This window comes from Cavia porcellus, unplaced genomic scaffold (genome assembly GCF_034190915.1).
Source record: "Cavia porcellus strain 051 isolate PalLab524CR breed Dunkin Hartley unplaced genomic scaffold, mCavPor4.1 scaffold_58, whole genome shotgun sequence".
NCBI lineage: Eukaryota > Metazoa > Chordata > Mammalia > Rodentia > Caviidae > Cavia > Cavia porcellus.
In genome coordinates this window covers 776,289-787,704 of record NW_026947541.1, presented here as the reverse complement: position 1 = coordinate 787,704, position 11,416 = coordinate 776,289, and positions in this window count along the sequence as shown.

Here is an 11,416-nt window from a genome sequence, read left to right as displayed (position 1 = left end):
GCATGTTCCCTTACCTCCCCATGCTGACCACCCCGCGGTGCTTTTCTCCATCCTACATTGCCTATCACTGCCTATCCTAATTCAGACACTCCGATTCACACCACCCCGTGATGTTTTTCTCACTCCTAGTAGTGAATGTAATGTAACACACACCCATACAATGCGCACCACCCCGTGATGTTTTTCTCACTCCTACTAGTCAATGTAATGTAACACACACCCATACAATGCGCACCACCCCGTGATGTTTTTCTCACTCCTATTAGTGAATGTAATGTAACACACACCCATACAATGCGACCACCCCGTGATGTTTTTCTCACTCATACTAGTGAATGTAATGTAACACACACCCATACAATGCGCACCACCCCGTGATGTTTTTCTCACTCCTACTAGTGAATGTAATGTAACACACACCCATACAATGCGCACCACCCCGTGATGTTTTTCTCACTCCTACTAGTGAATCTAATGTAACACACACCCATACAATGCGCACCACCCCGCGATGTTTTTCACAAACCTATCCTACATTGCCACTGCATGTTCCCTGACCTCCCCATGCTGACCACACCGCGGTGCTTTTCTCCATCCTACATTGCCACTCACTGCCTATCCTAATTCAGACCCTCCAATTCACATCACCCCGTGATGTTTTTCTCACTCCTAGTAGTGAATGTAATGTAACACACACCCATACAATGCGCACCACACCGTGATGTTTTTCTCACTCCTACTAGTGAATGTAATGTAACACACACCCATACAATGCGCACCACCCCGTGATGTTTTTCTCACTCCTACTAGTGAATGTAATGTAACACACACCCATACAATGCGCACCACCCAGGGATGTTTTTCTCACTCCTACTAGTGAATCTAATGTAACACACACCCATACAATGCGCACCACCCCGCGATGTTTTTCAGAAACCTATCCTACATTGCCACTGCATGTTCCCTGACCTCCCCACGCTGACCACCCCGCGGTGCTTTTCTCCATCCTTCATTGCCACTCACTGCCTATCCTAATTCAGACCATCCGATTCACACCACCCCGTGATGTTTTTCTCACTCCTAGTAGTGAATGTAATGTAACACACACCCATACAAGGCGCACCACCCCGGGATGTTTTTCTCACTCCTACTAGTGAATGTAATGTAACACACACCCATACAATGCGCACCACCCCGTGATGTTTTTCTCACTCCTACTAGTGAAGGTAATGTAACACACACCCATACAATGCGCACCACCCCGTGATGTTTTTCTCACTCCTACTAGTGAATGTAATGTAACACACACCCATACAATGCGCAACACCCCGTGATGTTTTTCTCACTCCTACTAGTGAATCTAATGTAACACACACCCATACAATGCGCACCAGCCCGTGATGTTTTTCTCACTCCTACTAGTGAATGTAATGTAACACACCCCCAAACAATGCGCACCAGCCCGTGATGTTTTTCTCACTCCTACTAGTGAATGTATTGTAACACACACCCATACAATGCGCATCACCCCACGATGTTTTTCAGAAACCTATCCTACATTGCCACTGCATGTTCCCTGACCTCCCCATGCTGACCACCCCGCGGTGCTTTTCTCCATCCTACATTGCCACTCACTGCCTATGCTAATTCAGACCCTCCGATTCACACCACCCCGTGATGTTTTTCTCACTCCTACTAGTGAATGTAATGTAACACACACGCATACAATGCGCACCATCCCGTGATGTTTTTCTCACTCCTACTAGTGAATCTAATGTAACACACACCCATACAATGCGCACCACCCCGTGATGTTTTTCTCACTCCTAGTAGTGAATGTAATGTAACACACACCCATACAATGCGCACCACCCCGTGATGTTTTTCTCACTCCTATTAGAGAATGTAATGTAACACACACCCATACAATGCGCACCACCCCGTGATGTTTTTCTCACTCCTACTAGTGAATGTAATGTAACACACACCCATACAATGCGCACCACCCCGTGATGTTTTTCTCACTCCTACTAGTGAATGTAATGTAACACACACCCATACAATGCGCACCACCCCGTGATGTTTTTCTCACTCCTACTAGTGAATGTAATGTAACACACACCCATACAATGCGCACCAGCCCGTGATGTTTTTCTCACTCCTACTAGTGAATGTATTGTAACACACACCCATACAATGCGCACCACCCCGCGATGTTTTTTAGAAACCTATCCTACATTGCCACTGCATGTTCCCTGACCTCCCCATGCTGACCACCCCGCGGTGCTTTTCTCCATCCTACATTGCCACTCACTGCCTATGCTAATTCAGACCCTCCGATTCACACCACCCCGTGATGTTTTTCTCACTCCTACTAGTGAATGTAATGTAACACACACGCATACAATGCGCACCATCCCGTGATGTTTTTCTCACTCCTACTAGTGAATCTAATGTAACACACACCCATGCAATGCGCACCACCCCGCGATGTTTTTCAGAAACGTATCCTAAATTGCCACTGCATGTTCCCTTACCTCCCCATGCTGACCACCCTGCGGTGCTTTTCTCCATCCTACATTGCAAATCACTGCCTATCCTAATTAAGACCCTCCGATTCACACCACCCCGTGATGATTTTCTCACTCCTAGTAGTGAATGTAATGTAACACACACCCATACAATGCGCACCACCCCGTGATGTTTTTCTCACTCCTACTAGTGAATGTAATGTAACACACACCCATACATTGCGCACCACCCCGTGATGTTTTTCTCACTCCTACTAGTGAATGTAATGTAACACACACCCATACATTGCGCACCACCCCGTGATGTTTTTCTCACTCCTACTAGTGAATGTAATGTAACACACACCCATACAATGCGCACCACCCCGTGATGTTTTTCTCACTCCTACTAGTGAATGTAATGTAACACACACCCATACAATGCGCACCATCCCGTGATGTTTTTCTCACTCCTACTAGTGAATCTAATGTAACACACACCCATACAATGCGCACCACCCCGTGATGTTTTTCTCACGTCTACTAGTGAATCTAATGTAACTCACACCCATACAATGCGCACCACCCCGCGATGTTTTTCAGAAACATATCCTACATTGCCACTGCCTGTTCCCTGACCTCCCCATGCTGACCACACCGTGGTGCTTTTCTCCATCCTACATTGCCACTCACTGCCTATCCTAATTCAGACCCTCCAATTCACATCACCCCGTGATGTTTTTCTCACTCCTAGTAGTGAATGTAATGTAACACACACCCATACAATGCGCACCACCCCGTGATGTTTTTCTCACTCCTACTAGTGAATGTAATGTAACACACACCCATACAATGCGCACCACCCCGTGATGTTTTTCTCACTCCTACTAGTGAATGTAATGTAACACACACCCATACAATGCGCACCACCCAGTGATGTTTTTCTCACTCCTACTAGTGAATATAATGTAACACACACATATACAATGCGCACCACCCCGCGATGTTTTTCAGAAACCTATCCTACATTGCCACTGCATGTTCCCTGACCTCCCCACGCTGACCACCCCGCGGTGCTTTTCTCCATCCTACATTGCCACTCACTGCCTATCCTAATTCAGACCATCCGATTCACACCACCCCGTGATGTTTTTCTCACTCCTAATATTGAATGTAATGTAACACACACGCATACAATGCGCACCACCCCGTGATGTTTTTCTCACTCCTACTAGTGAATCTAATGTAACACACACCCATACAATGCGCACCACCCCGCGATGTTTTTCAGAAACGTATCCTAAATTGCCACTGCATGTTCCCTTACCTCCCCATGCTGACCACCCCGCGGTGCTTTTCTCCATCCTACATTGCCTATCACTGCCTATCCTAATTCAGACCCTCCGATTCACACCACCCCGTGATGTTTTTCTCACTCCTAGTAGTGAATGTAATGTAACACACACCCATACAATGCGCACCACCCCGTGATGTTTTCTCACTCCTACTAGTGAATGTAATGTAACACACACCCATACAATGCGCACCACCCCGTGATGTTTTTCTCACTCCTACTAGTGAATGTAATGTAACACACACCCCTACAATGCGCACCACCCAGTGATGTTTTTCTCACTCCTACTAGTGAATCTAATGTAACACACACCCATACAATGCGCACCACCTCGCGATGTTTTTCAGAAACCTATCCTACATTGCCACTGCATGTTCCCTGACCTCCCCACGCTGACCACCCCGCGGTGCTTTTCTCCATCCTACATTGCCAATCACTGCCTATCCTAATTCAGACCATCCGATTCACAAATCCCCGTGATGTTTTTCTCACTCCTAGTAGTGAATGTAATGTAACACACACCCATACAATGCGCACCACCCCGTGATGTTTTTCTCACTCCTACTAGTGAATCTAATGTAACACACACCCATACAATGCGCACCACCCCGCGATGTTTTTCAGAAACCTATCCTTCATTGCCACTGCATGTTCCCTGACCTCCCCATGCTGACCACACGACGGTGCTTTTCTCCATCCTACATTGCCACTCACTGCCTATCCTAATTCAGACCCTCCGATTCACACCACCCCGAGATGTTTTTCTCACACCTAGTAGTGAATGTAATGTAACACACACCCATACAATGCGCACCACCCAGTGATGTTTTTATCACTCCTACTAGTGAATGTAATGTAACACACACCCATACAATGCGCACCACCCAGTGATGTTTTTCTCACTCCTACTAGTGTATGTAATGTAACACACACCCATACAATGCGCACCACCCCGTGATGTTTTTCTCACTCCTACTAGTGAATGTAATGTAACACACACCCATACAATGCGCAACACCCCGTGATGTTTTTCTCACTCCTACTAGTGAATCTAATGTAACACACACCCATACAATGCGCACCACCCCGTGATGTTTTTCTCACTCCTACTAGTGAATTTAATGTAACACACACCCATACAATGCCCACAACCCAGTGATGTTTTTCTCACTCCTACTAGTGAATGTAATGTAACACACACCCATACAATGCGCACCATCCCGTGATGTTTTTCTCACTCCTACTAGTGAATCTAATGTAACACACACCCATACAATGCGCACCACCCCGTGATGTTTTTCTCACTCCTACTAGTGAATTTAATGTAACACACACCCATACAATGCCCACAACCCCGTGATGTTTTTCTCACTCCTACTAGTGAATGTAATGTAACACACACCCATACAATGCGCACCATCCCGTGATGTTTTTCTCACTCCTACTAGTGAATCTAATGTAACACACACCCATACAATGCGCACCACCCCGTGATGTTTTTCTCACGTCTACTAGTGAATCTAATGTAACACACACCCATACAATGCGCACCACCCCGCGATGTTTTTCAGAAACATATCCTACATTGCCACTGCCTGTTCCCTGACCTCCCCATGCTGACCACACCGTGGTGCTTTTCTCCATCCTACATTGCCACTCACTGCCTATCCTAATTCAGACCCTCCAATTCACATCACCCCGTGATGTTTTTCTCACTCCTAGTAGTGAATGTAATGTAACACACACCCATACAATGCGCACCACCCCGTGATGTTTTTCTCACTCCTACTAGTGAATGTAATGTAACACACACCCATACAATGCGCACCACCCCGTGATGTTTTTCTCACTCCTACTAGTGAATGTAATGTAACACACACCCATACAATGCGCACCACCCAGTGATGTTTTTCTCACTCCTACTAGTGAATATAATGTAACACACACCCATACAATGCGCACCACCCCGCGATGTTTTTCAGAAACCTATCCTACATTGCCACTGCATGTTCCCTGACCTCCCCACGCTGACCACCCCGCGGTGCTTTTCTCCATCCTACATTGCCACCCACTGCCTATCCTAATTCAGACCATCCGATTCACACCACCCCGTGATGTTTTTCTCACTCCTACTAGTGAATGTAATGTAACACACACGCATACAATGCGCACCACCCCGTGATGTTTTTCTCACTCCTACTAGTGAATCTAATGTAACACACACCCATACAATGCGCACCACCCCGCGATGTTTTTCAGAAACGTATCCTAAATTGCCACTGCATGTTCCCTTACCTCCCCATGCTGACCACCCCGCGGTGCTTTTCTCCATCCTACATTGCCTATCACTGCCTATCCTAATTCAGACCCTCCGATTCACACCACCCCGTGATGTTTTTCTCACTCCTAGTAGTGAATGTAATGTAACACACACCCATACAATGCGCACCACCCCGTGATGTTTTTCTCACTCCTACTAGTGAATGTAATGTAACACACACCCATACAATGCGCACCACCCCGTGATGTTTTTCTCACTCCTATTAGTGAATGTAATGTAACACACACCCATACAATGCGACCACCCCGTGATGTTTTTCTCACTCATACTAGTGAATGTAATGTAACACACACCCATACAATGCGCACCACCCCGTGATGTTTTTCTCACTCCTACTAGTGAATGTAATGTAACACACACCCATACAATGCGCACCACCCCGTGATGTTTTTCTCACTCCTACTAGTGAATGTAATGTAACACACACCCATACAATGCGCACCACCCCGCGATGTTTTTCAGAAACCTATCCTACATTGAAACTGCATGTTCCCTGACCTCCCCATGCTGACCACACCGCGGTGCTTTTCTCCATCCTACATTGCCACTCACTGCCTATCCTAATTCAGACCCTCCAATTCACATCACCCCGTGATGTTTTTCTCACTCCTAGTAGTGAATGTAATGTAACACACACCCATACAATGCGCACCACCCCGTGATGTTTTTCTCACTCCTACTAGTGAATGTAATGTAACACACACCCATACAATGCGCACCACCCCATGATGTTTTTCTCACTCCTACTAGTGAATGTAATGAAACACACACCCATACAATGCGCACCACCCAGGGATGATTTTCTCACTCCTACTAGTGAATCTAATGTAACACACACCCATACAATGCGCACCACCCCGCGATGTTTTTCAGAAACCTATCCTACATTGCAACTGCATGTTCCCTGACCTCCCCACGCTGACCACCCCGCAGTGCTTTTCTCCATCCTACATTGCCACTCACTGCCTATCCTAATTCAGACCATCCGATTCACACCACCCCGTGATGTTTTTCTCACTCCTAGTAGTGAATGTAATGTACCACACAACCATACAATGCGCACCACCCCGTGATGTTTTTCAGAAACGTATCCTAAATTTCCACTGCATGTTCCCTTACCTCCCCATGCTGACCACCCCGCGGTGCTTTTCTCCATCCTACATTGCCAAGCACTGCCTATCCTAATTCCGACCCTCCGATTCACACCACCCCGTGATTTTTTTCTCACTCCTAGTAGTGAATGTAATGTAACACACACCCATACAATGCGCACCACCCCGTGATGTTTTTCTCACTACTACTAGTGAATGTAATGTAACACACACCCATACAATGCGCACCACCCCGTGATGTTTTTCTCACTCCTAGTAGTGAATGTAATGTAACACACACCCATACAATGCGCACCACCCCGTGATGTTTTTCTCACTCCTACTAGTGAATGTAATGTAACACACACCCATACAATGCGCACCACCCCGTGATGTTTTTCTCACTCCTACTAGTGAATGTAATGTAACACACACCCATACAATACGCAGCACCCCGTGATGTTTTTCTCACTACTACTAGAGAATGTAATGTAACACACACCCATACAATGCGCACCACCCCGTGATGTTTTTCTCACTCCTACTAGTGAATGTAATGTAACACACACCCATACAATGCGCACCACCCCGTGATGTTTTTCTCACTCCTACTAGTGATTCTAATGTAACACACACCCATACAATGCGCACCACCCCGCGATGTTTTTCAGAAACCTATCCTACATTGCCACTGCATGTTCCCTGACCTCCCCATGCTGACCGCACCGCGGTGCTTTTCTCCATCCTACATTGCCAATCACTGCCTATCCTAATTCAGACCCTCCAATTCACACCACCCCGTGATGTTTTTTCTCACTCCTAGTAGTGAATGTAATGTAACACACACCCATACAATGCGCACCACCCCGTGATGTTTTCTCACTCCTACTAGTGAATGTAATGTAACACACACCCATACAATGCGCACCACCCCGTGATGTTTTTCTCACTCCTACTAGTGAATGTAATGTAACACACACCCCTACAATGCGCACCACCCAGTGATGTTTTTCTCACTCCTACTAGTGAATCTAATGTAACACACACCCATACAATGCGCACCACCTCGCGATGTTTTTCAGAAACCTATCCTACATTGCCACTGCATCTTCCCTGACCTCCCCACGCTGACCACTCCGCGGTGCTTTTCTCCATCCTACATTGCCAATCACTGCCTATCCTAATTCAGACCATCCGATTCACAAATCCCCGTGATGTTTTTCTCACTCCTAGTAGTGAATGTAATGTAACACACACCCATACAATGCGCACCACCCCGTGATGTTTTTCTCACTCCTACTAGTGAATCTAATGTAACACACACCCATACAATGCGCACCACCCCGCGATGTTTTTCAGAAACCTATCCTACATTGCCACTGCATGTTCCCTGACCTCCCCATGCTGACCACACCACGGTGCTTTTCTCCATCCTACATTGCCACTCACTGCCTATCCTAATTCAGACCCTCCGATTCACACCACCCCGAGATGTTTTTCTCACACCTAGTAGTGAATGTAATGTAACACACACCCATACAATGCGCACCACCCAGTGATGTTTTTATCACTCCTACTAGTGAATGTAATGTAACACACACCCATACAATGCGCACCACCCAGTGATGTTGTTCTCACTCCTACTAGTGTATGTAATGTAACACACACCCATACAATGCGCACCACCCCGTGATGTTTTTCTCACTCCTACTAGTGAATGTAATGTAACACACACCCATACAATGCGCAACACCCCGTGATGTTTTTCTCACTCCTACTAGTGAATCTAATGTAACACACACCCATACAATGCGCACCACCCCGTGATGTTTTTCTCACTCCTACTAGTGAATTTAATGTAACACACACCCATACAATGCCCACAACCCAGTGATGTTTTTCTCACTCCTACTAGTGTATGTAATGTAACACACACCCATACAATGCTCACCAACCCGTGATGTTTTTCTCACTCCTACTAGTGAATGTAATGTAACACACACCCATACAATGCACACCACCCCGTGATGTTTTTCTCACTGCTACTAGTGAATGTAATGTAACACACACCCATACAATGCGCACCACCCCGTGGTGTTTTTCTCACTCCTACTAGTGAATGTAATGTAAAACACACCCATACAATGCGCACCACCCCGTGATGTTTTTCTCACTCCTACTAGTGAATGTAATGTAACACACACCCATACAATGCGCACCACCCCGTGATGTTTTTCTCACTCCTACTAGTGAAGGTAATGTAACACACACCCATACAATGCGCACCACCCCGTGATGTTTTTCTCACTCCTACTAGTGAATCTAATGTAACACACACCCATACAATGCGCACCACCCCGTGATGTTTTTCTCACTCCTACTAGTGAATCTAATGTAACACACACCCATACAATGCCCACCACCCAGTGATGTTTTTCTCACTCCTACTAGTGAATGTAATGTAACACACACCCACACAATGCGCACCACACCGTGATGTTTTTCTCACTCCTACTAGTGAATGTAATGTAACACACACCCATACAACGCGCACCACCCAGTGATGTTTTTCTCACTGCTACTAGTGAATGTAATGTAACACACACCAATACAATGCGCACCACCCCGTGATGTTTTTCTAACTCCTACTAGTGAATGTAATGTAACACACACCCATACAATGCGCAACACCCCGTGATGTTTTTCTCACTCCTACTAGTGAATGTAATGTAACACACACCCATACAATGCGCACCACCCCGTGATGTTTTTCTCACTCCTACTAGTGAATGTAATGTAACACACACCCATACAATGTGCACCACCCCATGATGTTTCTCTCACTCCTACTAGTGAATGTAATGTAACACACACCCATACAATGCGCACCACCCCGCGATGTTTTCTTCACTCCTACTAGTGAATGTAATGTAACACACACCCATACAATGCGCAACACCCCGTGATGTTTTTCTCACTCCTACTAGTGAATCTAATGTAACACACACCCATACAATGCGCACCACCCCGTGATGTTTTTCTCACTCCTATTAGTGAATTTAATGTAACACACACCCATACAATGCCCAGCACCCAGTGATGTTTTTCTCACTCCTACTAGTGTATGTAATGTAACACACACCCATACAATGCTCACCACCCCGTGATGTTTTTCTCACTCCTACTAGTGAATGTAATGTAACACACACCCATACAATGCACACCACCCCGTGATGTTTTTCTCACTGCTACTAGTGAATGTAATGTAACACACACCCATACAATGCGCACCACCCCGTGATGTTTTTCTCACTCCTACTAGTGAATGTAATGTAACACACACCAATACAATGCGCACCACACCGTGATTTTTTTCTCACTCCTACTAGTGAATGTAATGTAACACACACCCAAAAATGCGCACCACCCCGTGATGTTTTTCTCACTCCTACTAGTGAATGTAATGTAACACACACCCATACAATGCGCACCACCCCATGATGTTTTGCTCACTCCTACTAGTGAATCTAATGTACCACACACCCATACAATGCGCAGCATCCCGCGATGTTTTTCACAAACCTATCCTACATTGCCACTTCATGTTCCCTGACCACCCCATGCTGACCATCCCGCGGTGCTTTTCTCCAACCTACATTGCCACTCACTGCCTATCTTAATTCAGACCCTCCGATTCACACCACCCCGTGATGTTTTTTTCACTTCTAGTAGTGAATGTAATGTAACACACACCCATACAATGCGCACCACCCCGTGATGTTTTTCTCACTCCTACTAGTGAAGGTAATGTAACACACACCCATACAATGCGCACCACCCCGCGATGTTTTTCAGAAACCTATCCTACATTGCCACTGCATGTTCCCTGACCTCCCCATGCTGACCATCCCGCGGTGCTTTTCTCCATCCTACATTGCCACTCACTGCCTATCCTAATTCAGACCCTCCAATTCACACCACCCCGTGATGTTTTTCTCACTCCTACTAGTGAATGTAATGTAACACACACCTATACAATGCGCACCACCCCGTGATGTTTTTCTCACTCCTACTAGTGAATCTAATATAACACAAACCCATACAATGCGCACCACCCCAT